General features: G+C 37.1%; 1 protein-coding gene across 3 annotated transcripts in view; it reads right to left on the bottom strand.

The window, feature by feature from the left end:
* LOC128859787 (GATA zinc finger domain-containing protein 10) overlaps positions 1-25,870 on the bottom strand; it is a 150,945-nt gene that overhangs the window by 122,093 nt on the left and 2,982 nt on the right. The gene's annotated exons all lie outside the window — the stretch shown is intronic.

Genomic DNA, 25,870 nt, shown 5'->3' on the forward strand with positions numbered 1-25,870 from the left:
TAAAAAGTATGTATTTTTTTCCTTAACACCAGAATCTAATTAACAATCATGGTTTTTTCCGTCCAGCCTTTCATATTTTGCTACCTATCGTCTTAAAAGGTCATTAAAAAATGATTAAACTGCATCTGGGTGTACTATAATACACCAATGGAAATTTTTAAGTCATCGTTAGTCTCCTTGCATGAAGTTATTATGAGCTTATATAATTATTACTTTTTTTTGTAATAACCAGTTCGAGTTCTTTTATAATTTTTGCACTTTCCCATTGTTGGCGATTGAACAAAATTTAATTGAATACGCGCATGCAAAAATTGTTTGCTTTTTAAATTATTTTTTGGTAAATGATTTATGTCCGTGTTAAACTGGTTACCATCGCCATCAAAGAAGCGATCACGCCACGCTAATCACCATAATTAAACAAAGGAATCAAACCTCGCGCAACGCATGAATATTCTTTACTGTAGGCATGCGTATGCACGAGTATTAGTGTAAATGTGCGAAATCGAGGTGCATATATGCATGCATTAATCAAAGTGATTTGATACAGTGGGGCACCGAACTAGTTAGAAGAAATACCAGTTTGCAGCTAGAATTTTCTGACTGAAATTGAACTAGTTCGAAAAGACCAGACTTGCACCATTTACAAAACGATTTGTTTATGCCTATTTTATTTGACTTAAAATTTTTTTTTTCATCTTTGAAATTATATTTATGTATTCATTTTGCCTTTCTATCAGCACCTAAAAATATAAGACTAAAATTATTAGCAAATCTAAGGCTGCTAGACAAACAGTTAGGTTGGTTGTAAAATAATAAAAAATATTACTACCAAGATAACGATCCAAAGCACAAATCGGAGATTGCCCGAGCTTGGTTGATATATAATTGTCCCCATGTATTGGATACGCCTGGTCAATCTTCGACCTGATTTACATGAGCACTTGTGGCATGAAGTGGGCCCAGAAGGCTACCAAAGGCAGTATTCCAATATTGATGAGCTCAAAGCATCTATTTCGGAAGCATGGAATACAGTTCAGACTAAGTTTTGCCAAAATCTTATCAATTCTATACCAACGCGACTAGAAGCTGTTATTACTGCCAAAAAACATGCCCAAAAATATTAATACATATTAATAGAACGAATTTTGTAAGTTTTTAATTTCTGTTAGGTGAACTTATTTATTGTTACTTTTTTGTTTACAAGAAATACGCAATGTTTACTTTAATTATAAAACTTTTCTATTACGATTGAATGGTTTGAAAGTCGACGTTAGATATATCAGCTTAGACGTGCAAATCACTGACGTTTACAAGTAGCACAATTCAATAGAGAATAGTGCATAAATATATTAGTAAAGGTGGTCTAGAAGATGGCGGCCGCCGTAGCCGAATGGGTTGGTGCGTGACTACCATTCGGAATTCACAGAGAGAGCGTAGGTTCGAATCTCGGTGACACACCAAAATTAAAAGAAAAAGAAAAACATTTTTCTAACAGCGTTCGCCCCTCGGCAGGCAAAGGCAAACCTCCGAGTGTATTTCTACCATGAAAAAGCTTCTCATAAAAATATCTGCCGTTCGGAGTCGGTTTAAAACTGTAGGTCCCTCCATTTGTGGAACAACATCAAGACGCATATCACAAATAGGAGGAGGAGCTCGGCCAAATACCCAAAAAAAAGGGTGTATGCGGCAATTATATATATATATATTAGGCCGGGTCAATTTGTGGGGAGGCAAAAAAATCGCCCATTGCTCTGTGAAAATCATATTCTAGGGATCAAAATAAGAAACTTTGCCATACCTCTAAAACGAATTCTGATGTCCCCCAATTTGGGTCGAACTTTTTAGTTTCTTTTCTCATGTAAAGGCCAAAAATGGTGATATTTTGAAATGATTGTATGGAGAACCCCCGAAGGGAGTTCCAGGGGGTGTGCCACTGGCATGGGTGGATCGGCCGTCCAAAGTTAGTGGGGGTCGGTCATACATTTGGACTCGATTGGAGCACTCTAAATGGGTCAAAGTGGGATTTTTCGTTCGACCCAAATTGGGGGACTGGTGAAAGTTAAAATTGGTTACCAGAAAAATTTGACCGGGTTCTATCCCTACATTTTCTTGAACCATCACGATCAGCGAGACTGGGCTTAATTATGCAGATTATTATTCATAATCATACCCGAACGTATTATAGTTTTTTATTGAGAAGTTTTTTCATTCCAGAAATACACTCAGAGATTTGCAATGCTTGCGACAAAGGCTCGCCCGCTATTAGAAAAAACTTTTTCTATCATTTAGTGTTTCATACCTGAGGCTTCCTGACTAACTACCGAATGGTAGTCACACACCAACGCATTCGGCTTTGACCAACATTCTTCATAATGCAGGAAATTTGTACAGGAAGTGATGAATGATATCTATTTTTATTTCATTTCTACAACCCCTACTGATGTCGGCTGAGCTCGACTTCGAACCGGTTTCTTCAACTTCCGCGCTCTTTGTTCATCGATTGTTGAACATATTTAAAGCACTACTCTGCAGGTATCCGGTAATTGATCTTGTCATCCTAGCAGCTTTTGAAAACAAGACACCTAGAAAGGTTTGTTTACGTGGACTTGATTTTCCAAGTCCTGCATCACAAACTTTTCACGCAAGCACGTCTGCTTCCCCATATTATGAAATACCACTACGTCTCAATATCTAATTCAGAATGACGTTGTGCTGTCGAAGAGATTTTAGGAATCTTCGGTACTCATGAGTTAGTTTATACTCTCTAGTTTTTACTGTCTATGAAGCCGTAAATTGTAATGAAACTTTTGCTGTTATATCATTGAACCAATTGCATAGATTTCAACTTGAAAAATGTCGAAAAAGTTAGTGATCTTTTCTCAATGAGAAGCATACATCATCTTAATAGTTATTTTCTTCTTTTCACATAAATTTTTGAGAGAAGTTTCAAGGATGCCAGTTGTTAACAGCACAACTTCCGAATTCCGAACCGCCTGTTGTGTGAGCTTCTATTTCATGAGTCCAAAATTTCACTTCAATCAGTTAAGAGCTCAGTAATTCAATTATTTTCAGTATGAAAAAATATTAAAAAATAAACATTTGCAGTAACCAAAAACTATAAAAAAAATTTACTTTTTTAAATTTATGTTATTTGAAACATACTGAATTAATTAACGATCCACCCATCGAAAATCGAAATTAAATACAATATCTGCATAACTGTATGGTATGTCGGGCTTATGTAAAGGAAAAATTATCGTAACCGGATATTTAATCTAGCAATGAATTTATCAAACAACATTATTGGTTTAGAGGAGTGACCAACAAAACAGAAGAGATTGTCCACGATGACGATGGAAAAATCTAATGCCAGCTATTTTATATTTAAAATATTCATACATACATGCATACATACATACATACATACATACTCGTGTAGCATGAAAACAATGTGGTTTGCTATTGTTTGAAGCAAAGTCATAAACATAAACACCAACATAAACGTGTTCCACTCGCCCCATTAACCAGCTGACATTTAAAAAGTTTATGGCATTGACATTGACATGGCAACTTAATTTTTGTATCGAAAATAAATAGAAAGGAGAACTGATTCGCTTATTTCCTTAAACTCTGCTATATTGATGATTGCAATTTATCAGTTTTCTGGACCCAATGAAAATATTTACTTTGCTCAGAGCAAATGTGGAGCAAGCAAATAACGCTTTGATTGACTCATTGTGTCTTCAAAGGAAAAAAGGTTTTTATTTTGTCGGCAGACGATCAGATTGAAGTAAGTCTTTTACTCACAGGCACATTTCAGGTAGCACTTACGTGCCGTTTTGATAGCTTAATGTTGACCATTACCTGTGCAAAGAAAAAATGTTGGGAAGAGAAAACCTTCTACAACCATCCAGTGCTGTTGATGTAGTGGAGGAGAGAAAAGGGATCTAGGCTGGAGAATTTTTTCAAGTCATCCCCAAAGGGTATGCTAAGGAATCTCAAGCGCCAAGCCGCCAGAGCCGGACATTTGCCGAGAAAGTGTTCAACAGAATCTCATCACCTTAAGCGTTCTATTTCTATAGTATTTGGGGTCATAGTGTTTTCGAAATAGCACACGATGAGACAGACCTCCATCTGTCTTGCGCTTTTTTTAGAAAGGGGGCCGATGTCTGAGAGGAGGACATTTGAAACCGGTTCTGTCGACCCCTTCCTCATCGGCAATTTCATTTCCCTCTATATTCCTGTGCCCAGGAACTCATATAAGGGAGATGTTTGGTGCCCGATCGAGATGTTTGAGTTCCTCCTTACAAGAGTTCACCAGAAGAGAGCTGCAATACGGCGACGCAGCTTAGCTATCGGAAAAAATAGTAATGTCTTTCTCCCAACAGCGATCCCGAACCATTTTGCATGCGTGCAGGATCGCGAAGACCTCTGCTTGAAAAACGCTGCTCGTTTCCGGCAGTTTAAAGGAGACCGAAATTTAGAAAAAACCCCCGCTCTCACTCCAGATTCCATCGTGGATCCGTCAGTGAAAACAGAGGTACCTATATCCCTGCCGACTCTCCCCTCCTTTCAGTCTTGCCTGCTCGGAAAGATAGCCCTAGCACAACCCTCAAATCCCAGTTTACGGATGGAGAGATCAGTGCGAAGAACAGAGAAGGAAGGGGTGATCTGCTTCAAGATGCTACTATGTCCTACAGGATATTGTCTCCAGAGGCCAAGCTCCTTCAACCTAATAGCGCTCTGAGCCGCAATGGATTTAACCTGCAGATCTATAGGAAGTAAGTGCAGAATAACGTTGAGCGCAGCAGTGGGACATGTTTTACAAGCACCAGTGATGTCCACACATGCAGTTCTCTGCACTCTCTCTAGTTTAGTGGTGTTATAGCCCTTAGGAAGAGCTACCCACCAAACTAGGCAACCATATGTTAAAATTGGCAGAACCACTAAGTTGTACATCCAAAGTACGACACGTGGCTTGAGACCCCATTTTTTGCCGAACATAGATTTACAGGCGTAGAAGACTATACTGGTCTTCTTAACTCGATTTTCTATGCGCAGCTTCCAGTGGAGCTGGGGTCAAGATACCTGACTTCCGATGCGAGTATAAGACACTAGTTGTTTAGTCTTGGAAGCTTAAAAGGTGGAGGCTTGTATTTCCTGGTGAATAGCATCAACTCCGTTTTGTCAGAGTTGACTCTGAGACCGCAACTGGCACCCAACTACTGAGTGTAGCCATTGCACCTTCCAAAATTTCAGCCGTTACTGATGGGAAGGGTCCTGAGACCATTAGGACCAATTCATCAGCATACTTTTACTCCTCCGCTGTTTAAGAGAGTTAAAGCTTCATCCATAGCTACTAGCCAAAGGAGAGGCGAGAGGACGCCGCCCTGTGGTGTACCTCTATGAACGAACATAGTGATTCTAGCCCCTCCTCCCACAGTATTTATTACCCTACCATCAAGCAGGGACGAGATCCAGAGGTAGATAGGTCTTTCTACCCCCAGCCTATTTAGAGCAGTGGCAATTGATTCAGCCGTAATATTATATTATTAAAGGCACCCTCTATGTCTATAAAGGCCGCTAAAGTGAATTGTTTTCTCTCAGTCGGTAGAGCATTGGACTTTTTGTTCACATATACTCTTTTAAACTTTATTGAAGGCTGCCTTATGTCTAGAACCGCATGAAGCCAACGGCTTTCTAAATAATACCGGGTATTTCCACTGTTTTATTTAACAACTATCACAGTTTGATGGCGTCTATTATGATATACATAAATATAAATAGAAATTAAAAATTAATTAAGAAAGTAAGATGAGTTCGATTTCACGCTCGAATCGTTTACAAATATTTAAAACCCACTACGACCGATTTTTAGAGGTGTGCTTTATAATAGACCGTTATTCGGCTTTGAGTGAATTTGACAGAATTTGCTAATGGGCTGACGTCACTTGGGATGTGTTTAACAAAATTTAGGTTGTGTTAGTGAAATACGAAAAAATCAACAAAACCAATGCTCATGCATAGGCAAAGATGCCTATGCTTTTGATAACTACTAAGTTTTCGTTTGAATATTTTAATAAAGTTAATAAACTAAATAAACTGCTAAAATCAAGCTTTGTTCTGTGCCGATGTGAAGGATGAAATGAAAAGAAAAATTGGATAAAATCGTGTGTCACTTCATTGAAGGTTAGGTTAGGTAGTGATGGTCGCCCAGAGAGTGGGCCCACTTGGACGAAAGAAGTTTGGTTCATCCTTTGTGCACTTCATTGAAACTAGACGAAAAAAATTGGGTGTATCACTTTTCGAACACCGGCAAAGTTGTTTAGATTTGCTCTTTCCATGCCTGTTGAAATTAGGCGTTGCTAGATTTGGGCCCGAGGTGGAATATCCATCGGCTGACGCTACTGTGTAAACAGTAAGTCCTTTTTATTTAAAAAGTGTAGTTTTATTTAGACGAATTTTGATTCAGATCATATACTGATTGTCGTGTATGCCAACTGAAAAAAGAATCAGTCCATCTTGAAGATCGACCTGTGAAACTGCACATTTGGGAAACATTATTAAATTAAGGGGTTACATACCTCCAGGTATAAAAAAAAAACGATTTTTTTACAGATTATTATTTTTTATAGTTTTAGGTGTATTTCTGTGAAGGTCGATTGTAAAAATTCCACATAAATAAAAAGTTATGGTAGAAAATGTAACTGCCCAACGAGAGTTTGATGCGCACAGGTAGCTGTCCTTCGTTTATGGCGCGCGACCTTAAGCGAAATGCACTTGAAAGTTTAAACTCGTTTTTCTCGAAACTACTTTTTCCGGCACGGTCTGCATGATAACTCATACAGTTTTTAATATTTTTTTTATGCGGTTTTTTTTTATATTCGAAACTGTTTTCTCTAAAGAAAGCACTAAAAGCAATGTGTACGCTCCATAAATATGGTTTCTGGCACGAAGAAGGAACTTCGGGACACAGAGAATTCTTTAAGTTGAGCAGTATCCAGTGTTTTTGACATGACGACCTGATACCCATAGTTTCATTTGGAAGGAAATTTGATGCGTGAGCAATGGAACAATTTATGCTATGGAAGAAATGGCAACTGTTGGCCATCCTGAAAGTAGCCGAATAGATAATTGAGAGGAGATGGAACGGGAAAAAGATTGGAGTTTTGAGTGACAGTCAGGCTGCACTGAAGGCCCTGGAGATCGCGAAGCAAACCTCAAAGATTATTCAAGAATGTAAGAAGAAGCTTAATTCTATAGTAAGGCAGAACTCCGGTGTTCAAGAAATCGAAATTGTCGATGAATTGGCCAACCTTGGATCAGCGGTTCCCCCACAAGGGCCAGAGCCAAAAATCAGAATGAGTTCCACAGGAATCATAAATTGGATCAGCGATTATGTAAGCAAATTTACATAAAGAGCGATGGTTCGGTCTAGAACGCTGCAGAACTGCAAAGTGTTTTGAGACATGTCCGAACAGAAAACTGTCAAACTTTCTACTAAAACTTAGGGTGCAAAAGACATTCAGTTGCTCGTCGCTATGATTACAGGTCACAACCCATGGGGTCAACATATGACCACCATTTGAATCATTGAGTACCCAGTGTGCCTGTTTTGCTTGGAGGAGGCGGATATCACTGAGCACTTTCTCTGTCCTGTTCCTGCCTTTGCTAGAGCACGGCTACGAGTTTCGGGTTCCGATGTCATGAGAATTATTACTCGTTCTCTAAAACTGGAAGATATTTACAGATTTGCCAAAGAAACTGGAAAATTCTCACAGGACTAACTATCTCTACCTCTGTCTCTATTCTTTCCTATATCTTTCTCTGATACTTTTTCCCTTCCCTCCTTGATTACCTCTTTCCAGAGCTTTAAGGAGGGAAGTCCATGTAGAAGCCTCAAAATCGGTAATTTTTTAAACATATTTTTAAAGATGATAAAAAATTTATATTACTTTGAAAAATTTGTTTTCCAAAATGGCGACTCAGGATCATTTTCTGTCGGTTGCCTACGGCGCGAGGTCCCGAACTGCTCTATTAATTACTCTTAATCTATCGATCTGAAACAAAAAAAATTAAATTGCTTTTTTTTTATAACATATTAACTGAAAGGATGAACCTATAACTTTAAAAAAAAAAACAAGTATAAAATTAATTATAAAATAAGCCTTTGAAGAGAAGTCAGAATTTAGGGCTACTTTATTGATATTTTTAACCCCCAAAAAGCAATTTAATAACGCGAAATATCGGAAATTTTAGATTTATCCTTCCGATAGTAATGGGCCTCACAAAACTTCAAACAAACCGGTCGATAATTTTTTTCGTTATAATACGAGCAGTTTTTAAAACTACAGTTTCGAGATAAATAAGTTTAAAGTTTGATGTACAGCTGCGCGCGGACCGCTCTCTACCTAGTTAATGGGCTATAGAAGCTATAATATTAGGAATTTCCGCATGAAAATTTCACAGTATATTCTTAAGATACTTTCAAAATATCGAAAAAATATTGAGTTTTTGAAAATTGTACATGGACTTCCCCCCTTAAATATGTAGAATGGGCTTTTTAGCCTGGGTGTTTTAGGAGCCACCAACTCTCTTAGTGCTCCTTGGCTCGACCAATTCAAATTCTAAGTTTTTTTAAACTTTGAAGTAGACTCCGAACGGCAGATATTTTTTATGAGGAGCTTTTTCATGGCAGAAAAACATTCAGAGGTTTGCCATTGCCTGCCAAGGGCAAACGCTGGTAGAAAAAACTTTTTCTTAATTTTGGTTTTTCACCGAGACGCGAACCTACGTTCTCTCTGAATTCCGGATGGTAGTCACACCTCAACCCATTCGGCTACGGCGGCCGTAAATATATAAAATAATTAATTAAGTATTATTCGATTTTTTACTACCTGCACAGACGTTTTTTTTTTACTACCTGTTCTCTTTCTTCTAAACTGCTTCAATGGATTAAGTAGCATCCGAAATCAAGTGTCAAACTTTACACAATCATTTTTATTATTGAATTTTGTATTATTGATTTGTGTACACTGCAACCCTGTTTTCTTCCCTTACTTTTTTATCTTCGTCTCATTTGAGTAGCATCGTAAGTTGTAGTTTAATACTATTCATCTTTGATTTGTTTATTGTTTATTGTTTTTAAAATGATGCTAAATTTAATTATCCAATTGTTTGACACAAGCAAAGAATGGTTCTTCAAAGAAGTCTATCCTGATGACAAATGACAACTACAGTGGCTCACAGAAGTATTTTGCATAATAGCGCGTATGTACAAATTTAAGATTTTGTATGTACTAAGTATCCGAAAATAAAAATGTTAATACTGACACGCATTATTGAGCACTGTCTTAGCAATTGGGCTACACATCATGCACAAAAATTGTACCGTTAGGTGCATATAACAAAAAACGTGCGTAGCAATGAAAATGTGTGCTCACAAAAGTATTTTGCTTATTGTTTATGGATACCGTTACTGGACGCAGTTCAGTTACTTTTTCTGTTTTCGCTGAAGTTGTGGCTACAAGTGCGTATTATAATCAATTTTATTTGTAATTGAGTTCATTTCGTTTGTAATTGTGGTACTGTGCATATCGGAAATGCCAAAGGGTAAAGAACTAACTACAGCTGAAAAAAAAATTATTTTACATCTCCATAATGAAGGAAAATCTACGAAATATATTTGCAATATGTTTAGTCGATGCCGCCAAACGATAGAAAATGTAATAAAACGGTGTAAAGAACGCGGTAATTTAGAAAATGTAACCCGTTTTGGTCGACCAAAGTTGCTAACTGAGAGAGAATATTGAAAGAAAATCGCAAAAACCCACATTTATCAGCCCCAAAAATCAATGAGAAAATAAGAGCAACCTTTCAGATTGAAGTATCCGATGAGACAGTGCGCAGAGCCCTCAGAAGCAACAATATTCACGGTCGTGCAGCAAGGAAAAAACCACTGATTTCACAAGTCAATAAAGCAAAGCGGCTTTTATTCGCCAACACCTATAAAACCAAAAGTTTTGAGTTTTGGAAAACCGTCATATTTAGTGATGAAAGCAAATACAACATTTTTGGTCCGGACGGACGTCGTATGGTATGGCGGAAGCCAAATGAAGAGCTGCGATTAAAAAATGTTAAATCCACTGTTAAGCACGGTGGAGGTTCCGTCATGGTGTGGGGTTGTATGTCGGCCCAAGGAGTCGGAAAGCTGGTGTTTATAGATGGAACGATGGATAAACATCTTTATTTGTCTATTCTCAAAGACAACTTACATTCCAGTGCAGAAAAAATGGGAATGTCGTCTAACCACTTTTTGTTTCAACACGACAACGACCCCAAGCATACAGCTCATGATGTCAAAATGTGGATACTTTTTAATACAAAACATTTGCCAACACCTCCCCAAAGTCCCGATATCAACCCCATAGAAAATCTGTGGGCCTATCTCGAAGAAAGAGTGCGAGAACACAAAATTTCGTCAAAAAGTGACCTTAAAGATGTTTTACTCCAAGAATGGGAAAAAATACCTCTTGACTTTTGTCGCAAGTTAATAGAATCTATGCCAAGGCGCTTGGAAGCAGTTTCCAAAAATAATGGTTATCATACGAAATATTGAATTAATAGAAATTAGTATATTTGTACACCACCTAGTCAAAAGCAAAATACTTTTGTGAGCAATGAATTCTATTTTATTTTACTTTTTTTACGTTTACATTGGAACATATTTTTCTTTTAAAGTTTTAATACATTGTTTATGTAGATATAAGGTTTACGTTTAAGAATTTATGAAATAATTAACAAATGAATTTAAAAAATATACAGAAATTGAAGCGTGAACTTATTTGTCTTCTCATGCAAAATACTTTTGTGAGTCACTGTATTTGCGATATCAGCAACTTCGTGTTGAGTAGCTGGGAGACATAAAAAAATGTTGATAACCTGACGGTGGAACAGAAAAAAACGTGATTTGTGTTCTCTACTAGCAGCTATTAAAAAGCTTAGTAGTTAATGGCATTTTTATAAGTCCACACACTTGTTGCGTCATTTTGCAATACACCTACATGCATATGAAACTAGTAATCATAAATTAGTAGTAAAAAACAAAAAACTAAGTTAAACACGCTAATGAAATTTCAGATTTTCTGAAGCGCAAATTTCAGATTTTTTGAAATGCAACAAAAGAAAGAAAAGATGGTTGCAAAATACTAGTTTCTTCATGTGATTTACATTTCTATTACAATATTTTCTACTATTTGCTTTTATTTTCTACTTTCGCATTGAATGCCTGAAATGGATGTTTTTATTGTGGTTCAGCCAAAATAATTAAACTTTAGTAGAAAAACTTGTTTGGGAATGTTTGCTGCTAATGACAAAATAATTAAAAAGATTAATTCCCTGTTCTAATTGAAGATTTTCCAGTTTTTAAATTTTGCTTTACAAAAAAAAAAATAGAAAAAGAATTGAAAGTAGCTCAAAGATGATTTATTAAATTAGATAAAATGTTAAATACTTTTTAAATGTAGAACTTTAGGTGAAATTACGTAAGCGCGAAGTTAAAAGAGTGCTCTGGTAGCCGGAGTAAAAGTAAAATATCGAAATAGTCCAGGAGTTAATGCATCAGTGATGTTAATCAAAACCATTGTACAGATCCATAAGTAAAAACACTCTCAGCTGTTCGTTGAAAAATGCCCACAGCTGAAATCACCTGATTCCCAAACCTTCTTTTACGTAACATGGTTGCATAAAAAATGATTGATGATGAAATTTCAAAGAAAATTGTTAAATTTTATAGAAAATCATCTCAAAAAGTCTAAAAAATGTCGTACAAGTGTCGATATTTCTCAATAAAGAATAATTTCTTTAGCTAAGAAATATATTAAAAATATTTGTTATAGTAAATTTGCTTATTGTAAAGATTTGATTTTTTATTTTTTTGTCGATATTTTATTGTTTCTTATGCTACCATAAAATTTCTAATTTGCCATAGCAGCCACGCCAATACGCTCAAGCAAAAAGACCAAGCACCCACACCATCACACACTCAATGCCTGTCAAATTCACACCCAGGTGTCTTTCAAAAAAATGGGATGAAGAAGAACGCTTTTACTTGTATTTTTTTTACAACGATCAGAACTCAGTGAAAATTTAGTTAGAAAATTGTTTACGATACTCAGGCCGTGGCTATGCGGCGGTAATTTGTTTGTTTGTTCAGCGAGCACGAAACGTGTCTGCTCTGGTGTGGAGCTTTCCAAGGGTTAACTTCCTCACTTCCCATTGGGACTGTCACAGAGGAAATGCAAAAAATAGTTTCCTTTTTCTCCGGTTGATTACAACTATGGCAGTAGATATTGTAAGGGATACCCATTTTGGCTGTCTGCTCTTCTATGGACCATAAACCGCGACGTTGAAGAAATATGAATATTTGCGCTCAGCGCATTTTTGCAAACAGAAAATTACAAAACATATAAATATTTTTTGTGGTTGTGGAACAACATCAAGACGCACACCTCAAATAGGAGGAGGAGCTCGGCCAAACACCCAAAAAGGGTGTACGCGCCAATTATATATATATATAAACACATCTCAGTAAGCCAAACGATGGAGCGGGAAACAGATTGGAGTTTTCAGTGACAGTCAGGCTGCATTGAAGGCCCTGGAGAACGCGAAGCAATCCTCAAAGATTGTTCAAGAATATAAGAAGAAGCTTAATTCTGTTGCAAGACAAAACATGCTTGTACTTATATGGGTTCCAGTACACTCCGGTGTTCAACGGAACGAAATTTCCGATGAATTGGCCAACCTTGGATCAGCGGTTCCCCCACAAGGGCCAGAGCCAATAATCGGAATCAGTTTCGCAGGAATCATGAATTGGATCAGCGCTTATGTAGGCAATCTACATAAAGAGCGATGGTCCGGTCTAGAACACTGCACAGCTGCAAAGTGTTTTGTGACAAGTCCGAACAGAAAACTGTCAAACTTTCTACTAAAACTTAGAAGGAAAGACGTTCGTTTGATGGTCGGTATTATTACAGGACACAACTCATGGGGTCAACATATGAGCACCATTGGAATCATTGAGGACCCAATGTGCCTAAGGTGCTTGGAGGAGGCGGATAGCACTGGGGTTCCGATATCATGAGAATGAGTAATATTCGTTCTCTAAAACTGGAAGATATTTAAAGATTTGCCAAAGAATGTGGAAAATTCTCACAGGACTAACTATCTCTATCTCTGTCTCTATTCTTTCCTATCTCATTCTCTGATACTTTTTTCCATCTCTCATTGACTATCTACCCTCTTTCCAGAGTTTTAAATACAATGGGCTTTTTAACCTGAGTGTTTTAGGCCACCAAATCTCCTAGTGCTCCTTGGCTCGACCTTTTCAAATTTCAATTTAGGTAATTTTAGTTAAATAGGGATCCGTAAAGTAATTTTCAGTTTTATGATTTATTTGTATGACAGCAGAAAACTAATTACATTATCTAAGTATACATTTCAATAATAAGCAAATATGAGTAGAATAATTTGTCCCTGCCAGAGGCCAACGAAATTAAAATAAAATGTCTGAAACTCAAATACCAGCAAAGCTGTGGAGCAAATGTTCTTTAGAATTGAATAAAGCACCAAATATTTTTATTTTGTTAAAAAATAATAATTTTGGCATTTAAAGGTTAAAACATTTATTAATTACTTTTTTAAAATCTATACACTTAAATTAAGGTTATTACTGATCAAATGAAAAAACTTTCCCGGATATGTTAAAATTTTCCTCTTAGCTGTTGCGAGTCTAAAAAAAACGTTAGTCTATTAGATTGAGAAGCATTTATTTTTATTTATTTACTAGCTATTACCCGGTGCGTCGCTGCCGCAGAAAAACTAATTTTATCGAAACAATTATTTTGTTAAGTTATAACATATACAGGGTGAACGATATGAAGTGTTACCTATTCAAAACACCATAACTTTTTTGTGTAAAGTTAGTTTTTATTGATTTCAAAGACAAAGTTGTTCAAAAATGATTACAATTTTAACATATATTCACTTTAGCTCGATATGACCACCCTTTGCCTTGATTATAGCCTTCAAACGGTCAAAAAATGAGTTGCATGCTGCACGAATGTGATCTTGAGGTATTTTAGCCAATTCTCGTGTAATCGCTTTTTTCAGCGCATCCATAATGGCATATTTTTAGTACTCAACTTGCTCTCTAAAATGGGCCAGATGGAATAGCCCATCGGATTTGCGTCTGACAAATTCGAAAGCCATTATGTGGACAAGATGAAGTGTCGAACATGATTTTTCAACCATTCTTGGTTCACACGGTGCCGAGTCCTGTTGGAACGTCCATGGTCTACGACCGAAATGTTTGCGTGTCCACAGCTCTAAAGCAGCTTCTAAAACATTTTCCCGATATTAAGTCGCATTCACCTTGACACCAGGCTCGATAAAAACGATTGGAGAGCATCCGTCAGCGGTCACTGCGACCCAAACCATTACCTGCGATGGGAAATTGCTTCGAGTGGCCATACGTAGGCTCAAATTCTCGAATGACCATTCGGTCAAGTAAACACGATCGTTTTGAGTGTTTATGAACTGCTCAATTGGGAAATTTTTTTCATCAGAAAACACAATGTTAGGAAATTCGCCACGTTCGTGCAAGCGCAACAACTCCTTTGCTCTTTCGCACGGAACTTTTTTTTTGCTGGGGTGAAAGATCGTGTGCTTTTTGGAACTTGTAAGCCTTGACCTTGAGCTCATTTTTCAATATGCGTCGAATGCTGTCTTGCGATATTTTCAGTTCTTTGGCCATTTTTCTTCCACTTCGACGTGGATTTCGTTCAAGTCGAGCCTTCACTTCCCGAACCATTTCTGGCGTTGTTGCGGTTTTTCTTTGGACCACCTCCATAAAAATTGTAACGTTTATATGTCATTGTAACGTTTTATAGTGCGATACACAAACATTTTATTCACTTTGAGGGGACTGAGCTCACGAACAATGGCTGGTTGTGATTTTCCAGGCAAAAATAACGCAATCACACTATTACGTTTGAGTTCCATCACAGAAAAAGAAAATTCAACAAAACTGTGATCCAATTGCTTTTGATGGCTTATAAACAATATATTGAACTGTCATTAGAACAATTTTGACGTTGATGTCATGAGCTGTTTTACAGATACAAGCAGTGTGAAGTTGGTAACACTTCATATCGTTCACCCTATCATAAATACATTCGTTGAAATTTAATGATTTCGTAATGTCCGTCTGTCCGACAAGTGAATGCTACATACAACTGGTCATGTGAAAAGCATAGATTTTCCAACTCAATTCGCACACTTGAAACAAATAACCTTACTGACGGTTATTGAAAATGCAAGTCGAATGGGTAATTGCAGTCGTTTGAAATCCAGCCGCATATCTGTAGCAATAATGCGAATGTGTGGAAGGGAGGCATCTTCTCCTTTGGATTTTTCATTAAAAATAATGCATTAAGACTTTTCATAGCGAGTCTTGTTACATAATCGTGGTGTTTACCCTGATCATTTTAGCTGACAAAGCTAATTGAAATATAATAAAACTATCAGTTATGCTTCATTGATAAATAAAGTCTCTATTGACTGTCAGTTTACTTACTTGACAGCTACATTTAGTGGTGCAGGCTCGATTTACGATCATTTAATAACAGGCTGCAATTTTAAAAGCCATCAACATTAATTCTTATTAAATATAGGGTGGGCCATGTAAAATTTGCTTTTTGAATCGGCTGTAAAAAAGAACTAATCAATATTTTTTCGAACTTTTTTTTTTATTTTGAAGATTGAACATTGTCATTTATGAATGAAAAATAATACTGTTCAAATGACTGCCACGACTGGCTTTACAGTAGGCCATTCGATCAACACAATTTTTAAGCACATTTTCGATTGCTCCAATTTCATGAATGGCAACTTCGATTTCGTGTTTTAAAGCATCAATCGTCTCTGGATAGTTCGCATAGCATTTGTCCTTAACAGCTCCCCACAAAAAATAGTCCAACGGGCTTAAATCACAGCTCCGAGGCGGCGAATTGATATCGGAATTCGAAAAGGTAGCCAAAAGTTTGGCAGTGTGACAAGTTGCACCGTCCTGTTGAAACCAAATGTGGTCCATGTCATCCCCTTCAATTTTTGGAAACACCCTGTATAATATTCGAATTTCAAAATTTCGTACCAAAAAAAATAAGCATCACTAAAAATTACTAACTTTTCCATTTACCCAATTTACCTAAATTATTTCTTAAAAATTCTCAACATCCACATCGTCTCTATCTGATACCCTTGATTTGTGCGCAAATAATTTAAATGAAGCCAATGAATGTCCAACTGCTATAGAGGTTCTTAACCTTTACCATTTTTATCTTGCATTTGCATATAAAGAACCGATTTGTTCATCAATGGTTTGGCATCTTCAGTTTGTCTTAAGAATTAATGTAACTTACCATCTAGATTTGCATATTTGGCTAGGCTTAATTAATTATTTTCTAAAGTTCATTGAACGAGATTTACATAACGCATAAATGAAAAAAAGAAGTATGCATTTATTAAAGCTAGCAGACATTTCCATTGATAAATGCATGGTTCGATTAAGAATAAAATAAAGAACTAAAAAGGCAAAGAAGTGCCTCGTTTCGCACGCAATTAACTTTTTATATACCCAGCGCACGTTTTCAGTCACATATTATTATTATTGTGAGGCTACTGCGTACTGCGACCAAAAGAGATACCTCCTTGGACTTATATGCGTTGAATTTTGACTAGATAGAACCGAAAATGCAACGCATGTACCAGGTTCGGTAGATTGATAAGGTGATCTCTAGTACAGGATTGCCAATATTCGACGGACCCATCTGGCAGCCCTGTATCTTTTGACAGAGACGTCAAATCGCTTAATGATATACCGCGTTGGAAGCATCAGTCCAAGCAGATTTTTACCATGGAACAGTACACGCCACGCGAGCGCTCCCAAATTGTTGAAATTTACATTCAACAAAAGAAGTCAATTGTGAAAGCACAACGTGCGTATAAAAAATTAAATAATGTGAAAAGTGCGTCTTCTAAGAACACCATTAAACGTTTGTACGAAAGGTTTTCGACTGGTGATGCTCTTTCTAATCCAAAGAGGTCAAATTGCTCTTGCACGGGCCAGTGTTGAGACGTCGCCAAGGACATCCCAAAATCGCCGTTCTCAGCAGTTGGGCATTGCTCGGACCACTTTACAACGGATCATCCGCATTGATTTGTATTTATTCCCGTATAAGATTCAATTGACGCAACGACTGTTGCCTGCGGACAAGCCTCGTCGCTTGGACTGGGCCCAAAAAACAAATGGGTCCATCGAATATGGGCAACCCTGTATACAGTGGCAAGAGCAAGTGTCGAAAAAGTAGGTTATTTGTTTTTGTTGCTTTTGTTGTAGTTTTTTCAACGAATTTTAATTTTTCTTTATTAATTCCCTTTAAATGCTGTGAATAAATATGATTCAGTACAAAAAATAAGTCACAGATACATAAAGAGTAATTTTTTTCCAATGAAGTCGCAAAATTGAATTTATTTTCTTTGTCAAAAGTCATTTTTGACAAACTGTATATGTCCGGAGGAACGAATATCAAATTTTTTCATACTAAATTTGTATAGAATTAAATAAAATAGTGGTTTTTGGGGTACATGCTTGATATTATTTTGATAGAGTTCGACAAAGCCAACTGGTGCGCTTCATCCTCGTGCTGACTGGCGCCATTTAATCACACAAATCGACGCCAAGTCTTTCCACACTTCAAATTTCCAACGCAGAAGAGTTATTCTCCTTCCACTGCCCCTACCAGCGAGTACTGCTTCGAATACTTTCAGCGCTAGAGCAGTTGTATCCAGTCGTATAACAGAAAAGCTGCGGGATCTTCATTCGCTGCACCATTTTTTACGCCACTGAAAGGTGCATACAGCTTATGGTTCAAGCATTTGCGATGGTCGTCGTCCCCAGCGCGCAAAGAGCCAAAAAACTGCAGTAGAATCTTTCTCTCAAACACTTAAGATGCCGCCTCATGGAATGCGGTCACCATCCAAGTTTCTACGCCATGCAATAGGACAGGCATAATGAGAGACTTATGAATTGTGATTTTCGCTCACCGAAAGAGCACTTTACTGCTCTTGTGATTGTCTACTTAGTCCTAAGTAGCACATATTGGCAAGAGAGCCACTCCCTTGGATTTCAAGGCTGCGAATATTATCGGTGTTAATGCTGGTCAGTCACAAAGTCCTACTACTTCGAAATAGTAACTGTTGGCAGTGACGGAAGTGTCGTCCTGTTATTGTGTGCACTTTAAAAAATGCGCGGATGTTGATGGCGATTAACTCCAGCCTGATAGATTGCCAAGTTGGGCCAATCTGTTATGGTGGAAAACAAAAATTTGCGAGTAACTTCGGCAATTTTGTGCTCGGCAACCGAATTCTGTCTGCTCGCTTCGCTCACCTGTTCAAACAGGCGTTGTTGAGGTGGTTCATAAATAATGGCTTTGAAGATTTTTTTGTACAGCACCAACACAATCTGAGTTTTTTCATAAACAAAGCGCTGTCATGACTCCGGTGACGTCAGCCAATTAACTGATTTTTTTCGAGTTAGCTGAGAGCCGGTTAACAGCCTGATATAGGCCACTCCTTCTGATTTTTTTACACTTTGGATGAGCTGCTAAGCTCTGCACAGCGAACAATCTTTCGCAGAAGCTACTTCAATTTATTTTCAATTTTTCATTTATTTCTTTTCTAACCTTTCTTTCTCTCAATTTCCCTTTTGTGAGTAGGTACTGAGGTACTCTATTTTATTTTTAGTTTAAAAAAATATCGCTTAGGAAGTGAGCATTGCAATTAACCAATTCTGCCTGCATCCAGTAGCGCGTACACTGGGTTTCGCTGAGATATCTCAATTTTTGCTTACTTGTTAATGCTAACAAAGTTATAATACCCTGGCGCAAGAGTGCGTGGGTATAAAACTATAAACCAAAATTGCATAACTTCAGCTTTTATTATATTAGTATTACTGTTAAGCAAAAACAAAAAATGAATGTCATGAAACTCAAATAGAAGTCAAAGCAGCTGCTTCAAATACGGTCAACTTCGAAATCTCAAACTGTATTCGCTAGTGAAACACAATACACACATTTAAACATATATCTGCTTAATTTATAAATATTCAACACATTAAATATGCATTGATATCTGTTTCTTCTGCTTCCGAAATGCAAATGCTAATGAAAAAACACAATTTGAAACCAGTTCATTTATTAAGTCATGGTTCCATGATTTTTTGTTAAATTCTTTAATGGAGTTCATTCAAAGCCTAAAGAGACATACAATAGGAACATGTAACCAAATATACGCATACATATTTACATATGAATCCGCATTAGGGTGCATCACTCTCCACACACAAACGAATCGGTATGGTTTCCCCCCCCCCCCGTACGGTAGTCGCCGTAGCCGAATTAGGTTTTTTCTAATAGCGGTCGCCGCTCGGTGGACAATGGCAAACTCCGGAGTGTATTTCTGCCATGGAAAAGCTTCTCATAAAAAATAACTGGCGTTCGGAGTCTGCCTAAAACTTCAGGTCCCCCCTTTGTGGAGAATTATAAAATTTATTATTTGTATTTCAAGACTTGCGCCAAAATATTTCGGCATCAAAATAATATTTGAGAAAAAAATTGGAACGTAGATTAGTTAACTTCTCTAATGTTGTTTTTAAAGTATAAATTGGTTCAAGTTTGGCTGAGTTATTCAATTTTTCCTTAAACCTACCTTCCAAAAAAGTAAAAAATAGCATCATAAATCGAATTATTTTGAGTCTGCAGTACAAGTTTTTAAACAATTTCACGCAGACCTTTTTAGCTTAAACTCTTCTAGGGTCTTCTGATGTTATTCTTTGGGTAGAAAAAGAATTATATATCGAGTGTTTTTTCAGCTGCATGAGAACTACCGATATCGTTAGCTATGGTTGGACAGCTGAGAATGGCGAACTGTGTGGGAATTTCTGTTCAGTAAGATCTGGCAAGTCGTCATTAATCGTTTAACGCCAGAACAATGCTTCCAAATTGTGGAAATCCGCTTTGAAAAAAAAAAAAAATCGTTCGTGAAGTTGATACAGCGAAGTGTCGATTCGTTCTCGATGTTGGCTTCAGCCTTTGTCTAGGTGGAAAATTTTACGTAAGTATTTTGTCTTGCGTGCCTTTAAAATACTGTTCGCGCAAGGTTTGTAGCCAAATGACCATTCTTGGCGTCACATTTTTGCTGATTGCGTTCATTTAGATTTATTAATCAGATTTATTGGAAAAAGTAGCCAAACATTGGACTGATCGAAAGGACCATGTAACTCGTAGCCGCGGCGTATTCAGAAAATAAATGCCATGAAATTGCCTACCAGATTATAGTAAAAAAAATCATCCCAACAATATTTCCTTTTTGTATTATTATTATTATTATTAAGTTCGCAAGCTCTTAAAAAAATACCCAAAATTTATTTTGGCGGTATTTCCAAATCGCTCCAGCTCATGTAAATCATATACATTTTTCCCGAAGATACTGGAGAAGATCGTAAAATTTAATAGATTTTCCAGTTCCGGTGTAAAAGCAGCAACTTTCGTGAGCCACCCTAATGCATTACATATATTTGCATACGCATTCATATGTAGAAATATGCGTACGCAGGCAATCGAGAACTCACACGCGCAGAGGTGTTCATATGTGTGTGTGTACGTTTACAATATTATGCGAGTACCTTCAAAATATAGATTCCATTGATTTACACCTAATTTAAATATCACCTAAATATTAATTTATGTATGTATGTTTTTAAAATAATCGTAACCATGAACTGTTTTGAAAAACAAGTTCTTCTCCAATTAGTCGCTAGTATTTTTATTTATTTATTTTTTTTTTTTTGTGGCGTCAAATATGTAGCTGGTCTTGAGGAAAGTAAAGGAAAATCAAGCACATACCTTTTTATAGATCAATGTTAACTACTCTAGTTTCCATTACCTATAACAAGCGACCATTTTTTTATTAAATATTGCAGCAAAACATCGGCGTGCATGCATAAATATGCATAAGTGCATATGTACACTTGTGTTCACAATACTAGCAGCGCGACATAGTGCAAAGTTTTGACCTTTTATTTATTTATTTTGTACCAAATTTTATTCTACAAAAAATTATTTAACTCAAAGTTTCAAACTCTGCACAAAATTCGAAAAAAAGTTGAACAAATATTTATCAAAATTTCAAACTTTTTAATTATTTTTTAATTTTTTGAAAAATTTCAAGCATGCCGTTTTATAGAATTTTAATTTTTTAATTTATTTATTAGATTTTTGTGTAAGAAGTGCCAGTCTGAAGCGGTTCAAAAATCGCGTTGATTTTCAAAACAAAAAAAAACAAAATTTTAATTTTCGACGAAAATTTGTCGACTTGCTTTTAAGTTCGCACAAAGTTTGAAAATTGGATTTTATGGTTTTTGTAGTACAATAAACCATATTTTTATAAAAGATTACTAAAATCAAATAGAAAAAATAATAATAAATTGTCAAAACTTGTCTATTATGAAGCGCATTCCATATAATGCGGGTGATTTTTAGCTATTATCTTTTATTCTGTTGTTTAAACAGCTGACGCACGTTTCGTGTTTTGTTTCACTGTCAAACATCTTCAGTTTGGTCTATAATTTAACAATGAATCGTCTTACAAACGAACAACGCTTGCAAATCATTGAATTTTATTATGAAAATGCGTGTTCTGTTAAAAAAGTGTATCGCGCGCTTCTTCCATTTTATGGTCAGTTTAATCGACCCACTGAAGCGGCTATTAGAGCTATTCGAGCTATTGTGACTAAATTTAGAACCAAATTTACATTATTGGACATCAAACCACCAACACGCTTACGTAGAGTGCGAACGGAAGAAAATATCGCAGCTGTATCGGCCAGTGTTAATGATGACCATTAATTATCGATTCGTCGCCGTTCGCAGTAATTGGGCTCTGTTACTCAACAACGTGGAAAATTTTGCGAAAGGATTTAGGTGTGAAGCCTTTCAAAATACAGCTGGTGCAAGAAGTGAAGCCGAACGACCTACCGCAAGGCAGAATTTTTGATGAATGGGCTCTTGGAAAGTTGGCCGAAGATCCACTTTTTTATCGACGAAGCTCATTTTTGGATCAATGGGTACGTAAATATGCAGAATTGTCGATTTTGTAGTGAAGATCAACCAGAAGAATTGCAAGAGCTACCAATGTATCCAGAAAAAGTCACAGTTTGGTGAGGTTTATGGGCTGGAGGTATCATTAGACCATACTTCTTCAAAGATGCTGCGAATCGTAACGTAACTGTGAATGGTGAGCGCTACCGTGAAATGATATCCAACTTTTTTTTGCCCAAAATGCAAGAGCTTGACTTGCATGACATGTGGTTTCAGCAAGACGGTGCCTTATGCCACACAGCACGCGTAACAATGGACTTGTTGAGGGGCGAGTTCGGTGAACATTTTATTTCACGTTCGGGACCTGTCAATTGGCCACCCAGATCGTGCGATATAACGCCTTTAGATTATTTTTTGGGGGGCTATGTTAAAGCTCATGTCTATTCAGACAAGCCTGCTTCAATTAACGCATTGGAAGACAACATTAAAGCATTTATATGTGAGATACCGGCCGAAACATAGGAGAGAGTATGCCAAAATTGGACTAAGCGGATGGACCATTTGAAGCGCAGTCGCGGTCAACATTTGCATGAAATAATCTTCAAACATTAAATTAAATGGACTGTATCTACTATCGATTTAAATAAAAATTTCATGCATTTTACGTGTGTTTTTTTGAAAAACTTTCCTATAGCTCTTAAAAAATCACGCTTTATATCATGGCAGAAATACACTCGGAAGTTTGCATTGCCTGCCGAGCGGCGACCGCTATTAGAAAAAAAATAAATGTGTGTATAAATGTACAAAAGTGTATGTAGGTTTAGTTGATTTTACGTGAGGTGTGGCCTTTTGAGGTTTTAGGTCTGCTAAAAGAAAATAAAGAAACCTCGATAAATACAATATTTTTCATTTGTGAACGAAATATTTTTGATCATAAACAAATAAATAGAACTCAAAAAATTATCATTTTTTTAGATGAAATATTTAATCTCACAAAATAGTCATTTTATCGAAGCGAAAATATTGCAATCGAAGAAAGTTGTATTTTTTATCAAAAACATGTAACTCCATATAAGCTTGTATCTTCTGGGCGCTTAGTTAATAATCGAAATACGAATCTTAACGTTGGGATGAGCGCCTACATGGGAGATGGTAAGTAAACCTACTGGGCCCTGCGCGGCTAGCTGTTCTAACGACTTTCATCCAGCTAGGTAATCCGTGTAAACCTGTTATTTTTTAAGCTATAGCTGTGAGGGATGGCTTCTTAAGAGGATGTGAGATTGGAATAACTTAAAACATTCATATTTTTGTGAGGTACAGGTCAACTATTTTCCCTTACTTTTTATTTTTGACTGTTTTTGCAATTCATTTTATAGTGAAATATCAATTAACAGAAATTGCATAATATTGAGGTAATAATTCTTAATTTGTGTTGTGCTAAATTTACGATTCTTCAGCCATGTACAGCCATGACAGCGTCCGATATTCTTTCCGTGCGTACCTGCCGACGTCGGCCTTATCCCAAGTTGCTTAAAAGCAGTGCAGATCAAAACAATGTGTGGGTAAGCATCCTAAAACACTAAAAGTATTTACGCTACCAATTGGTAATGTGGAATGGATACACTAGCCACCTTGGTTGGGATCGAGACAATTCTAAACCTCCAGCCTACTTTGTTTTCGGCAGTCGGTTACAATGAAACTCCACATTGAGCAAAAAAGGATCTACCCACGTTTGTACGTTAAACCACAACCACCGCGCTACTCCCCGAGGGGCTGTTCTCACTAATAAGTCCGAGCAAACTTTAAGGGTTACTGTTCCCCGTGGCACCAGATTAAAGTATGCGGTGAGACTTCGTAGTCAAGAATACTACCCAGTTGAGCTTCCATACAGCTGAGAACTGGTATCCAGGATTTAAGTGGTGATTCATCCAGAATCCAACTAGCGCTTCCGCGCCATTTCGGTGCCACATCCTCGTTACCAACCTGTTTAAAGGTTATTTACAGCATGACTATATCCAGTCTATGCTGTTCAGGAACCTTATCAGGTTGTTGACATCTAAGCCAGACAGTTGTTTGAGACTCTTGAACAGGGGTTTTCCAGGGCTAACCTTCTGTGGTTCCATAGGGCAGGGCATTCACAAAGGAAATGGAAGATTGTTTCCTTTTTCTCCGGTTGTTTACAACTGTGACAGTATGTATTGTGAGGGGTGCCCATTTTGGCGGCTTGTTCTCCGACAGACCAAAAGCCAATTATGACTGTCTTTAGCCTCCAGGCGTCCCGTCGTTTCATGTTTATCATGAATATTCGACGAGTGGAGACTACACCACTCACATAACACTGTCTATCGGTCCAACTATTCTCTACACCCACAAGACTCCTAATATCTGAGTAAATCGGTTGCTCGCACAGGAGGTTTGACTTTCATACGTTGTGCCTTTGAAAGACGCTACGTGTGATGAGCTGTACTTTGGTATTTTTATCGAAAAGTTCGGTATTTTTTAGCACCAGCTTACATTTAACATTTTCACTACGAGCTTTATTTGTACTTTGTTCACTGAGTTGACAAATTTATCTTGGCTAAAAGCTGTAATTAACTCGTGACATTTCTCGTGCGAAGATTTATTACGATTTTCGTCGTGGATTATCGAGACAGGAGTACATTAATCAACTTAATTCACTGTGAAACGTGGGAAAAACGAGTTCCAACGTGGCCATCGATACTTCCAGGATGCGGCCTATCGAAAATCGGTGATTGTGTCAAAGACAATTGTACCTGTGCATCAATTGATAACGCAAGGTCGTCATGTGCCATATCGCGCGATAGGGCCATCCTTGCGTATTACTGGGACCAGCATACATTCAATATTGCATGAATATTTGATCTTCAAGAAAATTTGTTCTCGTTGGATGCCGTATAATTTGGCAATTGCCCAAAAAGGGCTCGTGTCGATTGGCGTAAATAAATGTTGAATAAATTCAGTCGCACGTCTACGACATCGTAACAGATGATAAATTTTCGATCTATGCGCATGAGACGGAAGAAAGAGTCGGCAGTTTGAGTGTTCCAAAACGAGTTTAACCCTACAAAAGTTATCCGCAGAAGAAGCACCTCAAAGCAAATGGTTACATGTTTTTTCCACAAATCCGGCATGTCACAATTGTGGCACTAAAGAAACTTAAAACCGTCAGTTCTGAGTGCTACACAACCATTTGTTTGCCAGAATTTTTGGAGATTTAAGGAAAACTCACCGCCAAAGACGTATCATCCTTTACCAAGACAAAGCGAGCTCTCACGTATCGGCTCCCACAAAAGAATTTTTGAGCACTCAGAAGATTGAATTAATGGGTCATACGCTTTAGAGCTTTGATTTGGCAACTAATGATTTCTTTTTGCTGCCGAACATCAAAACTAAAATTCGAGTTCAACGTTTTTCAACGCTTGAAGAAGCCTTTAAACAGCTCGTTGTGGAGGTATCCACTGCTGATACTCGTAAGCAAAAGTGCTTTGAAAATTACTTGAAGCGAATGCAGAAGTGTATTGACTTCCAAGAAGTATTGTTTTTCAAAGCTATGAAGCCATTTTCATTCTTATTTGGGGATGTTTTGATTAGTGGGCGCAAAGTATAAAAGGCAGCCCTCGTATAGTGGTAAACAA

This window comes from Anastrepha ludens, chromosome 4, assembly GCF_028408465.1.
Source record: "Anastrepha ludens isolate Willacy chromosome 4, idAnaLude1.1, whole genome shotgun sequence".
NCBI classification, from domain to species: domain Eukaryota; kingdom Metazoa; phylum Arthropoda; class Insecta; order Diptera; family Tephritidae; genus Anastrepha; species Anastrepha ludens.